Source organism: Crocodylus siamensis, chromosome 2 (assembly GCF_052110815.1).
Source record: "Crocodylus siamensis isolate JL-2025a chromosome 2, ASM5211081v1, whole genome shotgun sequence".
In the NCBI taxonomy this organism is placed as follows: Eukaryota; Metazoa; Chordata; order Crocodylia; family Crocodylidae; genus Crocodylus; species Crocodylus siamensis.
The window spans coordinates 269989044-270011083 of NC_143396.1; positions in this window are offsets into that span (position 1 = coordinate 269989044).

Sequence of the window (22040 nt, forward strand, 5' to 3'; positions counted from 1 at the left end):
TACTTGTACTTAGTGATCTTCATCAGAGAACCCCTGTGACCTTTGTAGCATCATTGTCCCCATTTTACAGGTGAGAAAGTGAAGCACAAAAGTGAAATGTTTTCCTTACTTTAAAGTTATTCATCAGTGGCACTCCAGAAGGAGATCTGACACGTGGTTCCCTGCTCTAACTTCCTATTTCCCCAAACTCACTTTATTATTAAAAAAATAATAATTACAGTTGCATTGTTCCCATTCAATTACAATCTATTGTCAACAGTAATTTTCCAGAAGGAATCCTAGAAGGACAATGTCTCCCCAGGTGTTGTGTTTATGCCACTCCCCCTTCAGCCCCCCTCCCCCAGCCCATAACAATGTGCCTTCAAGTTCCAGGGATGAAGAAACATAGCAGATTTTGCCTTTGTTCAAATTTGATATTTTGTTGGGGAAGGGGAAAAGACAAGGTGTCCCTCCTGGTTTGAATGTCACTTGTTGTCAAGTTGGCATCCTGAGTGGTTTCTATGACAACAGCTTTTTTGTGCTGGGGGATGAGGTCATGCACCTGTGATCTCAATGAAAAGGACAATGAGAGAATGTACATTATTTAAAGCTTTTATCTTTCAATACGTGTTTGAGTTTAACCTTGAAACTGGGTGAATAAAGGGCAAAGTACAATGCTATGTACGGGGCTGAGGCAAGCTAAATCAGTTAGGAAGAGTTCCAAGTAGGCAGGGCCCACTGCACGGGTACTTACCTAACCTGCCATAGACAAGCAAGATTGTTTTGACTAGTTTCCACCCCTAATACTAGCAAAAGGTCCTCTCCAGTGAAAGAAGTCACTCATTTCAATGGACAACTGAAGAGAAGGGAGCATGCTCATTAGTCACCTTTCTAGGCTTTATCTGCTGCTCTTATCACTAAAAGGCATTTGAATCACTTTGGATATATTATTATTCATTACTTGTATTGCCATAGTGCTGAGGAGCCCTGGTGATGTGATTGTCTTAGCATGTGATCAAACACTGAAGCAAAAAGACAGACTGTTTCTGCCCCAAAGAGCTTACAGTCAGAGTGACTGGGCATGATTCCTCACCTGCGTTTGGTGTTATTGGAAAATGTCCTTGTTTATCTGAATATCTCCACAAGGTAGTTGATAGAGAAGTGAAATAACAATGGATGACCTAACAACATAAAAGAATAATTAATACAAAAGAAGAGGTAAACTGAATATTCTTTATATTTTCCTGTAATTCAAGAGCAAAAACATATTCAATGGCATTTGAAAACAGCTCATTTTGGTTGGGGCTTTTTTCTGGGGCTCATTCGGTTGCGTTTTTTTTCTGTCAAAACATTTTTTGGGGGAAAAGTCATCTTGTAATCAAAATTGTTCAGGCTTGAAAAGGCTGGTTTGATAAATTTCACATTTAAAAACATTAGAAAAAATGAAAAAAGTGAAACATTTGAGTTTAATATTTTAAGCAAAATGTTTCATTTTTGGTGCAAAAATAAATTTTCATTTTGAAATTTAATTTTTAGTAATTTAACTAATTTAATTAAAATATGTCATTTTGAAGGCTGAAATAAAAATGTATCAGCTTCAAAATATTAGAATGAAATCCTTCAATTGACTTGTTCCATGGGTTTTTTTGGACAACCAATGCACAAATATTTTGAGACTAGGAGGTTTTTGTTCCTTTTTCAAATAGGAAAATTTGTTATATTTTCAAAATTCTCTAAATTGTCATAAAAAGGTATGCTTTTGCATGGTACATAATTAATTAGAAATCCATGCTACAGGGAAGTCAGGAATCTTAATAGGGTTAAAAAAATCAGATATATACTTAAGTAATGAGAACATTTACAGCTACAAAAGAAAGGGATGAAAAGGTATTTTTAGAAGTGACATTGATACTCAAACTTCAGGGAACAAGCTGAGGACCGTCTGAAAGAGGATAGATAGTAACTTGCATTATGATATTCCTTGCATGTTCTTCTGTCAGAGACAAGATATTGCAGTGGCTGGACCACTACCTGTTTAGGTAAAGCAATTATGTTCCTAACATGAAATAAATGTAGTAGATATATGGGTGAATATTGAGATGAATTCCCAGATACATATAACATTAGGGTTAACATCATATTCTCCAAATCACCTTTTTGCCTTCTTTATCAAGTATACATTAATAAAGTATGATATAGACTCCCAGGTTCAAGTGGTGGAATTTTTTATCTCCTGCAGATAAATTTATGTATTTTCCCTGATAATTATGTAGCTTTTTTGGTTTCTTGCATCTCTAATGAAATGCAAGAAATGCAAGTTTTGCAAGTTTTCCCCTCATGAATGCTTGCAGAAATATTAAGTTCCCAGGTCAAATATACTTGAGAATTGTAAGTGAAGTGTGACTTTCTTCTTTGGCCATGAGTGCCATTACGTGTTTTTGTGTTCTGGAGCCAAATGTGTAGATCACCACCACAATGTAGAGCAATTGAGAAAATTCATCCCTAGATGTCACTATAAACATGGCAGAATTCCAGGGGCAGCTGTGACACCTCCTGGTGGCTCTGCAACCATGCACCGCTCTGCCCCTAGGGCACCCTCCTTTCTCTCCTGCCATGCCTTGATGGAATAATAATAATAATAGGGAGGTTGCCCAGGGGCCTTTGCATGGCCCCAGTCAAACTAAACCACCCACTGAGGTTCCTTGGCACCCTACTAGTCTCTATAATGCTCTGCCCAGGCCGCAGACCCCTCGCTGGGCCTCTCTGTGACTTTGCTGCTGTAGGGCATCTGAAACTTTAGGGCTAATTGAATGGCTCCATTCCTCCCCTACACCACATCACAAGCCTCATGGGTGTTATTGTAATTTTGTTCTCTTCTGTGGGGCTTCAGCCTCCTCAGCCCCTTTACTGTCCCTTTACTTTTGCTAGACCTTCTAGGTCACTGTCTCAGACTTGGCTTTGAGGTATTAGCTCTGTTTTGGCCCTCTCAGGCACCAGGCCTCTATCTGCTGGGCCCCCTGACCCCTGTCTAGTTGTGCCCTTTTGGGGCGCTGGCCCCCTGGCCCTGGTCTAACTCTGTGACCTCAGTCTGTGCCTGCTCTAGGCTCAGTAGTCACTCAAATTATGAGGTTACCCCTGGCTGGCCTCAATGTGATTGTGTGCCCTTCAGGCACTACTCGGACCTCTGTATACTGTTCCTACAGTCCTAATCCAAATCACCAATGTAACTGCAACATGAACAATAGGCTGCTGGGCTGCAGCATAAGCATAAAGGGAAAGGAGCTTTCTGTCCCTTTAAGAGGGCAAATCCCTCTAGTGCCAGTATACCTTGTGAGCTCCCCCAGTCCCACTGGGGTTCCCCAGGTAAGATATTAATCCATTCAGGAGCCCCACTAACCAGAGCTCTTCACCCTGTAGCTGCCAGAGAGAGACTAGCTTGCTAGCTGTGGCCCGCTTGGGCCTTTGGACCCTTGGTCCCACACCCAGCCCCTTCTTTGGGCTCCCGGACCCCTGGTCCCACAACCAGCCCCGCTTTGGGCTCCCGAACCCCTGGTCCTGCACCCAGCCCCACTTTGGGATCCCAGACCCCTGGTCTCACAACCAGCCCCGCTTTGGGCTCCCAGACCCCTGGTCCCAGACACCTCAAACCCTCCAAGGGTTTCATATAAAACAAAGGCTACTTGCCTGTTCTTTCTCTGGCCAGGGAACTTGCCTCTGTTCCCAGGCCTGGAGAACTGTTTAGAGAAATCCAAGTCCCTTCAGGAGCCTGGTAGCTGCTCTGCTATCAGGAGCTCTCACTTCATGGCTGCCAGGGAGAGACTGCCTGACGGGTTCAGGCTCTGGGCTTATTGACCTCCAGCCTGAGCCCTCTTCTGGCCAGGTGAATCTCTCACTAGCCCCTTGCATTACTTGCAAGGGCCAGCTCAGGCCGCTTGCTCCCTTAAAGGAGCAGGCACACCCCAGTGCCCTGCTACAGTCACTTTGCAGGCTTCACAGATTAATTTGACCTGGAATTTTCACAAATCCTGTTTTTTAGTTTTATTTAGTAGGTACTTCTGAAACCTAAGTATATTTAGATACATCATAAAGTTCAGTGACTCTCAAAACTGCCATTCTCTCTGACCAGAGAGGGAGAGGAGTGGAAAACCCACAACGTGAGTGGAAAAGTGGTAGGATGGCAAGAAGTATTAAACCTAGTACTAGAAAAGTCCCATAATATGTTCTAAGGTAATAAAGACCATGACTTAGCAATGGTAGCAATTACAGCATGAGCTTATCTTTTCTTTGTTGAATAAGTCATTTCCATGCTGTGGCCAGCTGGCCAACAAATGGCACTAAATGGGGCCAAATGGCCTCTTCATACATTAATTCCCCTGCTGCTGAATGCCTCTTATCCAGCATAGAACCAGGGGATGCAAGGAAATACTAGAGTGGAGATGAGGGATACAGTTGCAGACAGGGTGGAGGTAAGCTAGACATTTTGGAGTAGAGAAAGTGATGGTGAATACCTTGCTACCAGCCTATGACAGCAAAGAAATCAATGTAAAGTAGCCCAAGGTTTGCCCTAGCTTATTCTGTAAGCTAAGCCATCTCTTATGCCATCTAACATAAAAGAGAGAAAAGTTACCTTCCCCACAATCCCTTGTATTGATGCCTGGACCAGCACAACGATGAATCTAGGCTTCATTATCCTATTGTTTAGTGTGCATGAGTGAATGTCAATCATCTTTTACCCCCTTGGAGTCAGATCCTGCTTTGTGTGGCTAGAAAAACCGTAAAAGCCACGCAGGATCATTGTCAGTAGTTCTATGAGAAAGGGAGAGATCACTGTGGCGGCATATCTGCTATTTCAGTTTAATTAGTAGTCAGAACTTCATTCATCACGTTAATCATTTCAGACAGACACCACAGAGATAGAAAGTTGGGAAAAACCCCCCCAAACAAATGGTTGCTTTGGGCATGTTTTATTTGTTCCTCAGTGCCGTTTATTTCTGTGTTTCACTTTTGAAATTTAGAATAAAAGTGCTAAGGATATGTGTGTGTGGACAACAGGGTGGGAATCTGTCATCTAGTGGTTAAAAATGTTTCCATCTCTTTTACTCTGATAATTTGGTTTCATGTTTTTAAAACGGTCTGTGCTGAATGTAGTTTGGGCAGCATACTACCATCCAGTAAATTCACAGGTGGGTGTTGTACCAGGGGTCAACATGCTGTTGCTGTGTGGCTAGGTTTATTGATACCCACATGAGAGCCAGGGGCATGTTTCTTGTGTTTTATTCTAGTTTTTGCTTTCTAATGTGTGACCTTTGCTTCCAAAACCTGCTGACGGCATAAGAGCATTTGCAGGTGGGGCTACCTTCTTCTCACTTGTGACTTATTCTTTTTCCACGTGTTGTTTGCTGCTGCCCCCCAACCAACAGTTTTCAGCAATACAGCGAGAGTAAGATGAAGACCGTTGGCACATTATTCTGAGTTCTCAACTCTCATGTCTCAGCTGTCTCATCCCTTTAATTCATTACTTCTTGGAGTGTTGCTACTATAGTTATTGACCTTTTACCATTGCTTTTGCAGTATCTGTCCCTTGCTATGTTGTTCACAGTGAACACTAAGTTAGGCTTCAAATGCTCTTTGGCCTTTGCTTTTTGTCCCTACAGGTAGAGGCCCTTTTCAATTCTATGATCTGTAGCTACACTGCAGGATAACCCTGTTAACTTGTTTATGGTGGGGCAGCAGTGGGTTGAATTCCACCTGGGAAGCCTCTATTTGAGCTGAGATCTTGGGCATGCTGTTTTCCATCTGCAACTCTCACAAAGCATGATGGTCTGTAAATAAATATCAGCAATGTAGGCCAGTATGCTAGTCATAGCCTTGCATTGGCATAAAAGCTTTAGAAAGGTAAATTTATAGCATTGTAAGAGACACAGCATGCCAGAAAGCTCCCAGCCCCAGCATTGTCACTAATATAAAACGAAAAGATTACTTGAGTTAGGAGAAACTCCTGCATTCCAAATCTGTCCCAAAGTATTTGAAATCAATGAGAATTGCGGGCCACCAAGGAATGCGGGGTCAAGCCAGCAGTCATCTTTATCAGGACCCTTCCAATGCATTTGTGATGTCTGAGAATTGCCAAAGTTCTGTGTGTCTGTACGAACTTGCTGACCAACACCCACCGTGTATGAACTTGCTGACCAACATGGCTCGGGGTGTGACTTAATCTGGCACTTGCTTCTTGAAGTGGGTGAGAATGAAAAAAAACCTGTGTGAGTAGCTGGTATGTGGCTTGTAGTTAGCCCAATCCAACTATTAGTGGTTATGAATTTCTCTGACCTACAGTACTCTTGAAAGTTTGCACCTGAGTTAGTTAAAAAATCTTTGTGGTTGTGCTCAACAGTGTCTAGGGGCCCATCTGTGGCATAGTCCCTGCTGTAATAAATTTATAATTGGAATAGGCAGGACAGACAAAAAGTGGGAGAGGAAAGAGAGGTGAAAATACTTGGCAAAGAGACAAAGCATGTCAATGGCAAACTGCCTACCCTGTGCTCTATTCACCATGGCTACCTTGTTCTCTTAAGAAGGCGGTGGTATTAAACTTGTTTCTCTTTCCTGAGAGCTGAATTTCTACATATAAGAACAATCACTTTGGAGAGCTGTTTCGTTTTCCAAGTGACTGCTCTGTAATGGTTAATATATAAACTCCATCCTCAAAAGATTACTATGTTGTGTAGTTTCTATATTGCAAAGTTGGAATAATGGAAGGTCCTTTTTTGTGGTACTGACTTGCAAAAACCATTTTCATTCAGGCCTTGGTATAAGATGTCCAGCCTTTTGAAGTCTGCATGATTCTTGCTCCTTGCAGGTACCTGTGGACTCTAGCCCCTTGTGCCAGCTGGACTGCTGACGCAGCCCTAACCTAGAGGGGCTCCTGCACCCTCTACCCACTACAGCAGTCTGACAGTGGGGGCTGCTGCCTGGCTGTGACCTGAGCCACCTGCAACAGCATCCACCCCTTTGGACCTGTGGCCTCATGGCTGCTAGTCCTGGATGGGCTGCCCCTGCTTTGCCATCTGGGCAGCATTTTCCCAGATGTGCTCCTTGTGGTGGCCTGCTTTGAACTGTCAAAGCATGTCCTCTTGGCTCCAAATGGCCAAGAGGTCAGCCACCTCATCTGCCCTCCAGCTGGATCCCCAGTGCTGGCCCTCGACAGGCTACTCCTCACTTTTCTCACCAGGAGAGATCCTGGTGTTCCCTGTTTAAAAATGCAAGTTCTCTGAAAAGAAACCCAAATTCTCTCATTAAAATACCAAAAATAGTGTTCTTCCACTATTAAAATGAAACATCACTATATAGAAAGGCAATGTTTTATTGATATATTTACAAGTTTAAAGCAATTTGGAAGCCTACTGGTGCCTCTATCATAATAAAATACATTCTAAATATCTATACAATTTGGAATTTACTTTTCTGTTTCTTTTGTCATAGAATAATCAGAGCTGCCCCTACCGCCTTTGATCATGGACTGCCCCTCCCCCCCATAGAGTCCACAGCCACCCCCCGCCAGCATTCCCACTAAGCTGCATGGCATGCGAAGCTCTGCAGGTGCATTTGTACCATGCTATAAGGCATGTCTGCGTGGCCACACAAAGGGAACGATGCGCCCATAGCAGCAGTGGCCATCGGGTGCTCAGGGCCTGCTGCTGCCAGACCCCCCTGCAGTGCAGCATGGTCCTGGCCACGTCAGACCTGGTGCCATCTGTGCCACTTGTCATGGGTCTGGCCCAGCTCAGTGCAGCAGGGCGCAGCGCCATGCACCTTCAGGCAGCACTGCGCCACTCGGGCTGTTCCCCGGGGCTCCATGCTGGGCCAGGTCCTGCCTCCGCAGAACTGGCCTGGCCCAGCCTGACAGCACATGGGGCCCATGAAGGCAGGATCCAGCCAGCACCATGTGCAGTCTCTGCGAGTGGTGCTGGGCCCTGGGTGACAACCTGAGCAGCACTGTGCTGCCTGACGGTTCACGGCCTCACGCCGCTCCGAGCAGGGCTGGACCCACAACAAGCAACACAGGTGGTGCCAGGTGTGAGGGGACCAGGGCTGCAGCGTGCCATGAGGGCCTCTGGCAGCAGCTGCGTGGGGGGGGAGGCTATAGGCCCTGTGGGGGGCCCATGCCCCCCCAGCCAACCCCCTGACTCCCCCCCCCCACATCCACAGACCTGCCCCCCCACCAAATCCTCCCCCAGTCCCTACTTACCAGGGACAGCGCCCAGGTCTCAGCCTTGCACCACTCCTGCTTGCCCTGCATGTGAACGCAGCATGCTAGGGCAGGAAAAGGTACCATAGAGATGCTTTGGCTGGATGCCAGAGCATCTCTGGAGGTCCCAGCCCTGGCTTGCTTCAAGGCATGGTGGGAAACTGTGCCCTGCACCGCTTTTCTCCGGGAGGGGTGTTTATACCTGGAAATCCAGGTATCAAATTTTGAGCCTGCACTGCAAATATGCAGTGTGGGGAACATTTTTTTATTCTCAGCATGCTTCCTGCAGCATTTCAAAATGGTTTGAGATGCCGCAAGAGGCACGTGCACACTCCTCTGGACGCACCCTTGATTTCCACCTTGGTTCTGCTAGTGTACTACTGTGGAGAAAAGGACTTCATCTCTCTGTGCCTTCATTTTCTGCATTGCCTGTTTTCTGGCTTGCTCATTTATAGTCTAAGCTCTTTGGGCAGCAGTAGTCCTTACTGTATGTATGTACAGCCCCTTTCACAATGTGGCCCAGATAATGGTTGGGGTCTACATGCTACTATAACATAAATAATATTATTATAATATGATTTATAATTCTGTTGTGCAGTCTTCACCCAACTCTGTGCAATATTATCCATAATTTTCAGTATCATTTGTTTCATTTATAAAACTTCTCTTCAATTTCCTTAGCTTTTTATGCACCCAATATATATTAATACAGTAAGGAACAGTTTTAAAAGTGGAACATGATCCTCACAGAGCTGTTCTTACTCTTTCTTTTAGTTCATTTTGTCAGCTTCATTAAAATTTGCTTTTTACAATCAACAGTTAATAGTCTGTTATACTAGGAAGTGCTTTGTTAAAATTTAAGGAAATTACCAATGGCACCCCTCCAAATTCATCATTTGAAGAACATTTTCTGATAGTAATAAATATCTCAGGACCCATCAGTCAAGAGGGTTCAAACACTTGCTAACACTTACGCATCCTCTCTCTCAACACCCTATTGAGCTAAGCTCTAATCCCTGTTTTGCAGGGGGAAACAGGAAACAAGCAATGAAGTGCCTTGCCTTAAGTCACAGGGCAAGTCTGTGGCAAAACTAGGAATATGACACAGATTATCTGACACCCACATCTATGCTTTAATAATAGTCTGTACGTATTCTTTTCTACCCAACCTCCCTAACATTGTTTGCCACTATTTTGTGCGTCCTTTCTCTTGGAAATGGTCTTAAATTACTTAACCTTGCACCCTGATTAGCACCAACTATTACATATAATTTTCAAAATGTTGATATTAGGAAGAAAGCAGTAGCAGGAGAAAAGGTATTGGGGCCAGGCTGCTGGTTACGCTAATCCCAATTGTTAGTTTGATATTATGGCTTTGGGGAAAAAAGGCCCATTTATTTGGTGCATTCCAGTAATCTAATTGGAAAAGTTGAATTACCACTTAAAGGATGTGCAAGAACGATGGGAAGAGAATATCTTTAAGTCATGAAGCTAAAATGAACTGTGAAGTTATATGCTGGAAAGTGCTGTCGTTGCTGCTGCCGCAAGAGGCTTTATTTGAAATTACAAAATGAAAATTACCGATCAATGCAGCCAGAATGGAATGATTGATATTTCAATTGCACTACTAGAAAATGTAACATAGCATAAAGATACACTATTTACCTTCTTTTCAATTCCAAGTTTTTTCACATTATAATAACATGTATAAGTATATAAATGGGCATTTCCAGACAGTGAGGTTGGGAGTGGAGATGAGAGTTGCACTGCATATCAAACTTCAGGCAAGGCTGAGCATCAGTAGGATTTACTTTGAGAACTCTGACAGAATGGGCTCCCATTACAGAAGTCATATTTTTTTGCCTTTACAAAGGCTTCAGAGCCTGAGGACCCAGCTGAGCAAGGAAGCTCAAGTCCATCAGCCAACTTCTATATTGTCCCTGCTCCTCTCCCCTCTGCAAGGAACTGAAGCAAGAGGCAGAAAGGATTTACTTTCTCAATTTAATCTGCTGCAGATTTAAACTAGTATAACTGAACATAGAATATGGCCCAACAGCCTTTATTTCTTGAGTTCTCCAACATGTACTTTTCATTCCTTACCAGCGACAATAATTTTCTATGACATCAGAAATGGTTGCTATGGAAATTATTAGAGGCCCAAAACAGGATTCATGATTATGACATCAGATAAAGGAAAGATGTTACATGCAGATGAATTATTAAGCAATTCTGTTTTCATGCAAATGCCCATAGTATCATAAAACGGGGTGAGGAATACGGAAAATAGAGTAAATAACTAGAATTGCCTCCAAATGAAATGTTTTATCAAGTTTTCCGTGAAGCATCAGCAGCTCTTTAAACATGCTGGTGATGGCCCATCACAAAGCCAGATGTTACCATTTATCAAGTAAAGTAAAGAGCCCCTCCTGCCTCCACAAATATGAACAGAATATGAAATCAAATGGAAAACTGCTGCACTAACGCTGGAGAAGATATAATGCAACTTTTAAGCTATCGACAGACTTGAGAGTAAAAGAAGTGTCTGACAGGAAAGAATGAGTGTCAGCAGCATTACTTGATTCATCTTTCAAAGGCAAAATTGCAGCCATATGTATAGACTTCAATCACTTGATGTATGTCCTACAGGTTATGATTTCCTTCTCTCTCTCTGTCACCTTCTCCTCCCTTTCCACATGCAGGTCAAGTACTTCTTAGCCAAAAGACCTGTTGTGAAAAGAGCCTGTGCAAGTCTCAGAGAGAGAAAAAAAGAAAAACTTAAAAAAAATCTGAAAGACATGCCAAAGCAACAGTGACACCCTCTAGAGAGACATTAGCAAAAAACCAAATACCTTTCTTGGCCCTATTTGGTGGGCCTAGTGGAAAAGTAGTTGATGAAAATTCACTGTGAAACTATTTATTTGTTTCAAGTACCTACAACTTTCCATACCACAGTATGGGCTCTGAGAGCCACTCTAATTATAAAGCACCCAGAGCATCTCGTGTATCAGCATCCCCACACTTCAAAATGGTGGTAGGAGTGCTTTACCTAAAGCTTGTTCAATAAGCTTTAGGTAAAGCTCCTCTGCCATCATTTTGAAGTGTGGGGATCCTGATACATGAGACACTTTAGTCTGCTGGAGCGTGGTGATTGCCATGCTTCAGCAGACTCGATTAATTGAGTCTGCTCCAATGCGCTGTAATTACATTGCATTGGAGCAGCCTCACCCCTGGATGCCTCACAATGGGGTTTCAGACCAACACATAGCATGGAAGTAGTACTCAGCTTAAAAGATGACCTCCTCTTTGCAATAGAATACAGGCCCTTAATCCAGGACTCAGTAACAGTGACAGATAGCTGCTACTCTTCCTTTATGGACCCCTTTCTGCTTCCTCTTCTCTCTGAAATGGCTTGCAGAGATGATGGTGGGATGTCATTGTTCTGGTGCCAAAATAAACTCAGTTACATATTTAAGTTCATATCACAGAAATGTCATAATGCCTGCCAGATAAGTACCTGGATAAAGGAAGAACTGGCTGAAGTTTACATGGGCAACACAAATTGGCATTGAATGGAAGTGACAAATGCTCTGGTGTGCTAACCCGGTAACTGTCTTCCCAATCCACCAGTGTTATCTGTCCTGACACTTACCAAAATGACTTGGAGTGTCAGAATTCTTAGGCTCGTAGAAAATTAGGGTTGGAAGGGACCTCGGGAGGTCATCTAGACCCTGCTCAAAGCATCCCCAACTAGAGCATGATTCTTTTGGACTCCAGATTAAGCCCAGAGGATCAGGTAGCATTTATGCTTTATTTTATCTTCTGTTTACTATGAAATTTTCCTCTTAGTCCCAAATGAAGGCCTGGCTGTACTGTATTTGCTGCCTCCATACCAGATGTATTGTAACTCACTGGATCTGGGCTTAACGTAGAATCAGTTCAAAGGTCCCAGCTTGTGCAGAAGGCAGCCATTTGTGGCAAATGTGATGGGTCAGAATCATAGGTCCCTGCGCTCTGGTCCTTCCACCAGTCTGTTTCTGCCATCAGTTTAAAGCCTAGGTCTGAGCACCAAGCAACACTTGGATCAGGTCCCAGATCCATCCATGACCCACCAAGCTGGCTTGGTTTCCTCAGGGAAAAGCAGCTCACAAACCCTACAACAAATAATGTGGGAGCCTAGAGGCAAAGTGCCTACTCAGTTGATGGGATTTGGCTGTGAAACAAGACCAGATCAGCTTAAATAGAATCTGATCACAGTTAGGACATACTGACAAACCTTCCTCTTCAATCAAGTTCTGTTGCTGGAATTAATATGTTAGCCCAAGCAGACCTTCCTAAAACCAGGGAGAAGAGCAGAGTCTATAGAATTGTTTGCTAGGTACCCTGCATGCCACCTTGTTTCACCTGGCTGAGCTTAAATACTGTGCTAACAATGGTGTACTAATAAATAGAATTATATGTCCATACAATGGAGTTTAGATTATATTCTGTATAATGAGTGTGTATTCCTCACCCATGATTTTGTAGGAGAGCGAGACAAGGAGTGACCAAGTACTACCAAAGTGACATGAAGAACAAGTACTGCAGTACCTAAATCTGGCTACTGAGCCTTGACTGTGCACGTGAAAGAACTTACTGGTGGCAGTGGCAATCCCTCATGGTCAAGGACGATCACTCCCATGGGTCAAGTAAAGGGTTGTAAATGAATCCATTGATGGCCAAGGCTGATCCTCGAGCTGCAGGCTCTCTAGCAAATGCTACAGATCATGGTTAAAGGGAGGGTGACACCAAGCATTTCTTGGTCTTGTTTCCTTTCCTTCTATCTCTGTTGTTTATCTGTCTCCCCGGCAAGACCGTTTTCCTCAAAAGTTAGATGAACTTTCTCACAGAAGTTGTCACCATGTAGCCTTGTTTCAGGCTAGATTTTCCCAATTTGTCATGTCAATGCTGTACTTTTTAATGTTCACCTTGAGGGTGTCCTTGAAGTGTTTCCTTGGGCGATCATGAACACAACATACCCCTGGAGGCTGGGGGGCATGGAGACCACCTGCAGGTAGCAGCAGCAGGGGCATGGAGGCAGTGAGTGGGGAGCTCCTGCAGGCAGCTGTGGTGGTGTTGGTGGCAGGGATAGGCTGAGTGGGGAGCTCCTGCAGGCAGCCACAGCAGTGTCAGCAGTGGTGCTGGAGGGGGGTGGCAAGTGCTGACTGCTGGTTGGGGACCACCTGCAGACATCGGCGGTGGCCAGTGGCTATTGGGGATTGCCTACAGACACCACTGGTGGTGTTCGTGGTGAGGGGTGCGGGTGGTGAGCACTGACCACCTGCAGGCACCACCATCAGCGTTTTTCACAGGAGGTGCACTGCCAATCTCAGGGGGTGCACGTTTACCCACGTGCACCCCCTACATATCGCCAATGCCCCTGTGTGTCTTTGGTTGAGTTGGGAGCATAGCAGTTGTTTTATGCTGTAAATGTACATCAGGCATGTGCACACAGTGCCCTGTCCACCACCACTGATGTTGAATAATCAATGTTTCCAGACTGGTCATGTTAGCATTGGTGAGGACACTGGCATTTGTCTAATGATCCTCCTACTTTATGCCAAGGATCTTCTGGAGGTAGTGCTGGTGATAGCATTCCAGACTTTTCAGGTAGTCTGTGTGGGTCACCCAAGCTTCACAGCTGTAGAGAAGAGTTGGGATTACCACAGCCTTACATATTAGGATCTTTGTTTGAGTCCTGGTGTGATTATTGAACACATGATGATTCAATCTTCTGAAGGCAGAGCTGGCACATTGGATTCTATGCTGGATCTTCTTATTGATGTTGGCCTCCTTTGAGAGATGGTGGCCAAGGTACACAAAGTGTTCAGCATTCCCTAGCTCCTGTTCATTAATGAGAATCTTTGCCAGGGGAGTTGATTGGCCTGGAGCAGGCTGGTGAAGCACCTTTGTTTTTCTGATGTTAGGGTCAGTCCCGAGCACTGGTAAGGAAGAGAGAGTAGATGCAAACTCTCATTCCCACTGGTAAATCCTGGTCTGTTGAATTCTATTCTTCTGCTACTAGTCCCACTTATGAATGCTTAATATTTCAGCCAAAAAAATCCCAAGGAAACAAACCAATAATTCAAAATTAGGCTAGAATTTTTAATATTAAAGTGCATCTTATATTCACTATGCTCTGATTAGCTTGGATATGATCAGTGCACTGGTATAGAAGTGGGGGCTGGAGAAGGGAGCTTCCAATCACTAGACTCCTGCAACAGCACATAAGAGGTATGTTTACATGAGATAATCACTACCCATAGTAGACTAATTAGTTGTGCAGTAAACATCTCAGTGTCTACACTTGCACCTCTATTAGGCTGAAGTAAATTAATTTATTCTGCAGCAGGATAGTGCTTGTAAATACAAGCTTGTAAATACAAGCACTATCCTGCTGCAGAATAAAAAACACAGCTGCACATGTATAGATGCTGGAAGAAGCGTCAGTGTGGGAATAGCCAGCAAGCAGCCCTTCCACTGAAGCACCCTTGTGCCCCAGCCAGCCCCTCCACAACACATTGAACCAGGGAGACTCCCTGCCAGTCAGGGTTGCTTCACCCTGGCTCAATGTGCTGCAATCCTGGGTACATGTGCAGACATGTGTCCTGTAACAAGTGGGCATCCCAGGGCTGGTCCAGTCATTGGCCTACCCACTTGTCTCTGCGCTAACCACCCACCTATCTCATCTGCCACGCCTTAGATGAAACAATTGAAAGTTGATAACAAGGCACAAGGCTGCCCATTTATTTGCCCCGATGCCTAGGACCTATATACACACCTCCGAACCTCTCCTTACACCGTGTCCCATGCCTTGCAGATGGCACTCATGGCTTAACACCTGGCCTTAGCATACATGGCCGGTCTCTAATCCAGTGTCCTCACACTAGGACCCACACTCCAGTGTCTCACGTTGGGAATCTCACTCCCATTCCCTCACACTGGGCTCTCAATCTCATTTACTTGGGGCTCCCTGCTGTTTCCTTGGGCTCCCTGCCCAGCTTGGGACCCTCCCAGTGCCCTCATGCACCCTCCCAGTGGTCTCACACTGGGTCTTCATCCCCTACCCAACACTGGGCCTTAATCCCCTGGCCAACACTGGGCCTCAATCCGCTTGCCCCAGGAGCTTCACACCCAGTTCCCTCATGGGCTCAGGGCCCCATCCCCTGGAGCCTCACACCTGGCTTCCTCATACACCTCAGGACTTGCTGTAAGCCTGGGTGCTGCCTCATGTCCCTTCACCTGACCTGGGCCCTGCCTCAGGACTCACTGTGAGCCTGGGCCCTTGCTTTATCTTCAGGGTGTGCTCCCCTAGCCTTTCCCCTCCACAGGGTAACCCACAAGGCAGCAGGGGCTGAGGCTTTCTGGTGTCCCCTACTTGCCCTTTACTGGGGAGGCACAGGTGTGGCATTTCCTGGAGACTGCCCCACCACTGGCAGTCCCACCACACCATCCAGCCCCAGCAGGGTGTAGTTTTTGGTCATGCCCCAGGACCAGGAACCTCCTACCATCCCCATAGTTCCTGCCCTGTACCTCCAAGATGTTCTGAGCAACAGCTCCAGCTGAGTAATGTTCCCTCTCTGGCTGCCTACAGCAAACTGCTGGCCCTGCTGCTCTTATGCCTAGCAGCTGGGCCCACTTCCCCGGTCAGGCAGCCCTTGGCTGGCTGTTTAATTCCTGATGAGGATTGCAGCCACCTGCAGGCTGCTCTGCTGCTAGCTCAGCCCCTTTGACTAACAGAGCACAACTTGTTACATGTCCGGCAACAATAAATTCCAAAGTGATACGCTCTGGAGCTTATTACTGCACATTAATAGGCATATGTAGACATGACTGAGGACAACCAGGATTATGCTGTGCTTCAATGAAAGGACTGGTTCCTTTTCAGTTCTGCCACTGCTGCTTGCTATGCCAGCAGAGATATGGCAGAGGTGTTGCCATAATAGTCCTTCCACTGCAAGCATAGGGAAGCAAGCTATCCCTGAAGCAAGCAGCAGACACTCTCCCACTATATAAAGAGAAGTTCCAAGAAGTTCTGTCCACAATTTCTTCCCCTTAGAGCTTCCCCTCAGTGCAGTGCCTGCTGTACACAGTTAAGCCCAATATGTTCCAGGAGGGGCGGTGGTTGAAGAGTTGGGAGGGCGGGGGGGGTCACTAAATTATGGTTGCTGTGGGAACCATAACTTTGAATTTCTTGACATCTGTCCAATGACAATTTCAACATTAACGTTGCATTAACATAGTTCTTTTGCATTTAATTAAAAAAGATGATGGTCTGGAATCTGTTAAGGAATTTAAAGCCAACATTTCAACTATTTGCTGGGAGCAGAGATGTCAGAGCCTCTGCTCTTGAAAAGCTCATATGTTCTTACTAAACAGTTTGCCAATGTAAAGTATCCACAGAGACTAAGAGAAAGCAAAATGTGCAAGAGACCATTATCTATTTGTCTGCTTCTGACTGCCTCACCCATTCCTCCTGTCTGAATGAAGCCACAATGACTGGGCTTGAAGCATCTTGAAAACGATAGAATTGCTGCCAGTTCCTCTATAAATCACCCCAAAGTTGGCCACTGACTCATTTGTGTGCAATTGCTGAGATTTTAGTTACTTACATCTCCATCCTACGCTGTCCTCCTTCAGGTTCTAAAGAGCTGTTTGCAGGAGTTCTCTGCATGTGTCAAGATGCTGACACAAAGTAATTGTAAGTGCCTGTGTGTGTTTTTCATCTTGATTTTGGGCTCTAAAAAGGATGTGTTTGGGCTTCCCAGGCTCTGTTCCAGCACAACTGCTAATTTGATTTTAATTTTCAAGGTTACACAGGAAGTATACACTACTGATAGGTGTTTCACTTCTAAAGGTTTTGAGGCATTGAGCTTTAAGAACTCCCTTTTACAATTTAGTGTTATTTCAATAAGTTCAGCTATCAGACAAATAGACATATGGACTATGCTAAAGTTAGGTTCTGTAGATAGGAGAAAGATGTTCATATGGCACTCGTGTTATTTAGCCTTCTCTCATAACAGAATACCATACTGTTAAAAATTGTCTATTTTTATGTAATTCTTCCACTTATATTGAGATATAAAATTATTAGTCTAAGGTTGGCTCACATCATCAGAGCTTCTGAATGTTGGCAGCTTCCCTACAGTCTGTTGCAGGCAATAACTGCCAGGGAAGTTGCCTGAACACAAGCAAAAAATAGGTCTTCCTGCTGAGCCACCAACACAGCAATGTAAGGAAGAATTTAATACCTTGGTCTTAAGAAAGTTTACATGCTTTCAGACAGCCGTGCTTTGGGGGGAGTGATGGGAGTATCAAATTCCAGAGTTTCCACAAGCCTCCAGAAAGTTGTGAAAGGAGATTTGGCAGTTAGTGACTTTCTATAAAAGATTTTTGCATATAAATTACATACACATATGACATTTTAGCTCCAACTTTACATGTGTTTTGGAGGTTGGATGCAATCTTGTCCCTGCCTGTCTGTCTGCTTCTGCCATTGCTGCATCAATATTAATCCTTTTCCTCAGGTTGAAGAAAAGCTGGATTTCTTTTTTTGTCAAAACAGTAATAGGGGAAACCATTTGTCCTTTTGTTCTAAAACATAAACATTGCTTTCCTCATTCTGTTAATGAGCTGTTGTATCTGATTCATGCATATTTCATGTCCACTTTTCAGAATACCCTGCCCAGTATTTATACTGGAGAGAAGAAGTGGCTAAAGATCCTTTATGGTCCCCAGCAAGTTTCCTTTACTGAACTGCTACTTCCTTTAAAGAAAAAGAAATGGCTTTTATAAGTTCCTGCTGCCTTCATATCCCTTTTTGATTCTATTGTGGCAGAGATGCATAGCCTTTGCTTTAGCAAAGTGTTTGCATATCATCTTTAAAAAATGCTTTCAACATGAGCTAAGCGCTGGGCGGACTGTTTATAATGAATAATTTGTCAAATGTAGCCCCTTTTCTATTTGTGAATTGTCTGTGAACAGGACTATTTTTTTCCTTTTGTTTGTTATTCAAATGGTTTATGTGAGCCTCTTCAGCCTTTGGATTTCTTGCAAACTGTACTTGGTGAAAATTTAGTATGAGCTGCGATTGGCTACCTAAGTGATGTGCAGTAGTTTTTCTTCGTGGATTGGAAGACTGAAACTTTTGTAAACAAGAAGGCTTGAACAAGCTACTGGGCCTTTGAGCCTCATATCTAGGGGAGAAGCAGCAGGGGTACAATAGGAAATTCCAGGTGGTGTACTCGTTACCTAGGATTAGATTTAAAGAATGAAGTCTCTTCTGTTAATATTCACTCTTCTTTCCCTGGCTTGAAATGCTAGTGCTTTACTATTGTTCTTTTCCTTCTTGGCTGGTGCCTGAAGAAATCTCTGCCATTTGTCTGTTTTTGTCCCAGAAAGTAAATCCCACTGATGTTAAATAAAATACTTGTCTCCTAAGGGAATGCAATACCATAGAATCAATTCATACAGTAAATTGTAATTTATATTTAATAAGCCCACAATACTAGAATGATTTGGGAAGTTACTCTTTCTGTTAAAATTTGTGGAGAAAATATAGATTTTTAGTCTGATTATTTTCTTCGAAAATCATTTTGCATTTACTGATTTTTTTTCAGTTTTATTCAACTGAAATTTGGCCAAAGATTGAGATGTTGGATGTCTTGCAATAAAATCTTCAAATAAAATCCTCCAAATTTTCTTTGGAATTAGGGTATTTAGGTGAACATTTCTACTTAATTAAAATGTTTTCTTTTGGATCATTTGTATGAAAGATATATGATTTAATTAATACTTCGGCTTCACTGTAACATGGAGGTATGTGAAATCAACAGCTCTTGGGTGGGTTCAAGTTACTTGCATACAAGTTTGTGATATTCGCACACCAATTTGAAAATTAGGCACATAAGGTGCCTCCAGTTGAATAAGAAAACAGTTGAGGGGTTGTGAAAATGCATCAGAAGCTATGACATCTCAGCTCAAATAATTTATAAACAGCAGAAGAATTTTGAGAACTGAATTACTACCTTAATCTTCAAGAGAGACCAGGTATTGCTATTAATATAAAGAATAATTGTGGGCTGTTAGCCATTAAGTTATTTGAATTTGAAATCTATCAAAAAGGTAGTGGAGGAGGAATATATCTACACTCTAATGTAGGTAGAGGATTTGTTTGTGAGGTAAAATTACTTTAAAAGTATGAGAAGTTTAAAGTACGGTATGTGTTATCACTTGAGATGCATGTTACTTTGTGATGGGTGTTTCTTTCCAATAGCCTAAACGGAGACCCTCAAATCTTTTCAGATCTGTTCCAAAACAATTACTGAATCTAACAGCTTTCTCTACCTACAAATTAGAAGCAGTAAACCAGAGTGAGTCTTCATTATCACACTGCAATTTCTATGAGTCTTCCAATTTCTCACATAACTATCTTTGTGTAAAGCTACAATGACTCCATTAGAAATGGAGGGTGCAAAGTACTGCTTTCCAGTCACCAGGGGTGCATACACACATACTAAGTCAACTTAAAATAAAGCTACTTAACTAACTTGATTTAAGTTAAGACATGGAGCATACACATGTACAGGTCCTTGACATGGTGGCAGCAATTTTGTGAGCTATGTCAACATAACTAATGCAACTAATGCAACTCCAGCCACCTTTAAGTCAGCTTGGCTCCACACGTGTGTATGCTCTGACAGCTAAGTCACCTTTAAAAAGTTAAGCTGTCTTAACTGTCAAAAAATGAGTATGTGTGTATGCACCCCAGGAAACCAGGTCAGCACATGGATTCTTGCACAAGGGGTAAGATGTTCATTTGGGGATCCTAATTGCCCACTTCTCCCTCCATACATCTTCTCCATGGCTGTTGACAGATTTGTCCTCTCCATGCTGTGAAGAGCTTGTTCAGTCTTTAATGATGGAGTTAAATGATGCATGCTTGTTAAGAGGGAGCTGTAGCAAGCAAGTTTGGTTTGCTCTTGACCTTAATCTGACTGCAGTTGAAGCTTGGAGAAGCACTCACTGATGTTGATATGAAATTCCCGAGAGGGGATTGTTGTTTGTGAAAAACAAGGACTAGTTTATATAGTGCTAAATAATAATTTCCGCCAAGAATATATATGTAGACGCCCTATCGCTAATTTTTCTTCTAGTGGGGAAACTGAATTACAAGTCCCTGACATCTTCTAGGATCAAAGAGGCAACAATAAAGGGTAGTGGGTCTTCATTCTGGATGTAAGGCACAGATTAGATTCTTGTTTTGGCATTAAGCAAATGTGTTTTGAGCTGCCTAATCCTACCACAAAGGATCTCTCTATAACTTGGCCTGAACTAATTAATCCTAGATTGAAGATACTCTGCAAAATAGCATTTGAGCCATAGTTTCCATTTTGTTTCTCCCAAGGTATAAGCATAATTAGTTAAAGATTGGTTTTGGAAGCACTGTATGGGTCTGGCTTCTGGCTCCAAGCTCCCAGTTCATGCTAAACACTATCTGCTCTGGGCACAGTATCAGGTGGGGAGTTCGACTGGGGTGGTACACCGATCAAAACCATGACTGGAAACAGCCACTTTTGTTCTGTGTAAGAATATAAAAAGGTAATTGGTTGATCAAATGTGGCATTAAAGTTAGATGTTGTTACACCACTGTGGCATGAGGAGTCATATTTTGAAACTAAACCAGTCCAGTTCAGCCTGCAATTCGTCCCTCTTTGTCTTCCATGTTTTCTTAGCCTTGAATCATCAAGCAGAAGCTTATCTTAGTTGATAGTTTAATTCTTTTCAGGATCAGCACAAGACAGGAAAAAATCTTCACAAAATGATGGAGGTTCAGGTAAATGGATAGATTAATGGGACTTGTAAAAACCAAATCAGCTTCTGTTTCATTCATTTAGATGCACTACAGATTGGCAGCTTTGGATCTGGGGTGGAGTGAGCAACTTTGTATAGTGAAATTATGGTCACCGGAGTGTAGAAAAAACTATCAAAATTTATTTCATTTCTGCGACAGAACAAGTATCAAGCCAAAATCTTTTATTTCTCAGAGCTAAATCTGAACTTGCATGTGAAAGGAAAAAAGGAAACGGAGAGAGAAGCTTAAAAAAATGAGGCAGAAAAAAAAAGGACCGGTACTAAAACTGCAGTCTTAGCCTTCTAAACCCTTTTGCTTCTCTGATTGATACTTTTCAATTATACCTTCCCATTTCACTGACATTTGAAATGCTATTTTTTTTTTAGCGATAACTTCAAATGCTTAAGTTCCAACAGCACCAGTAACCCTGTTTAGCTGTAGTAGTAAATTGGTTCCTTGTACAACATAATGGCAGTGACAGCCTTTTGCTAGGGAAATGAGTTCTCCAATGGGACATGCCTATGATAAGACGTCCGGTTTTGAAATTGTATTTCTCTGTATCAGAATTAAATCTGGACTTTATATTTCTTTGCTGCCACTGCTCTGTAGCTGGTCCCTATACAGTACGACCAAAGACTGACAAGTAATGCTTACACAGGAACCCTTTCACTTAAATTGGATTTGTCCTTTTATGCTTCCTCCTATTATTAGCTATTAAAATTGCTCAAAACCTTTTTTTAAACAGTGATAGGGTTTGCCAAACCTGAAACTCTCAGACTGGGGGAGAAAAAAAAAGAAGAATTCCAGTATTAACTGCACTCATTTCCATCCCAAAGTAAAATTAACTCAAAATTAGTAAAATACAGTATTGATTTCTTACGTTATGTGGTAAGATAGACTAAGTATCTTCTTTGTGTTGGAGGAGGT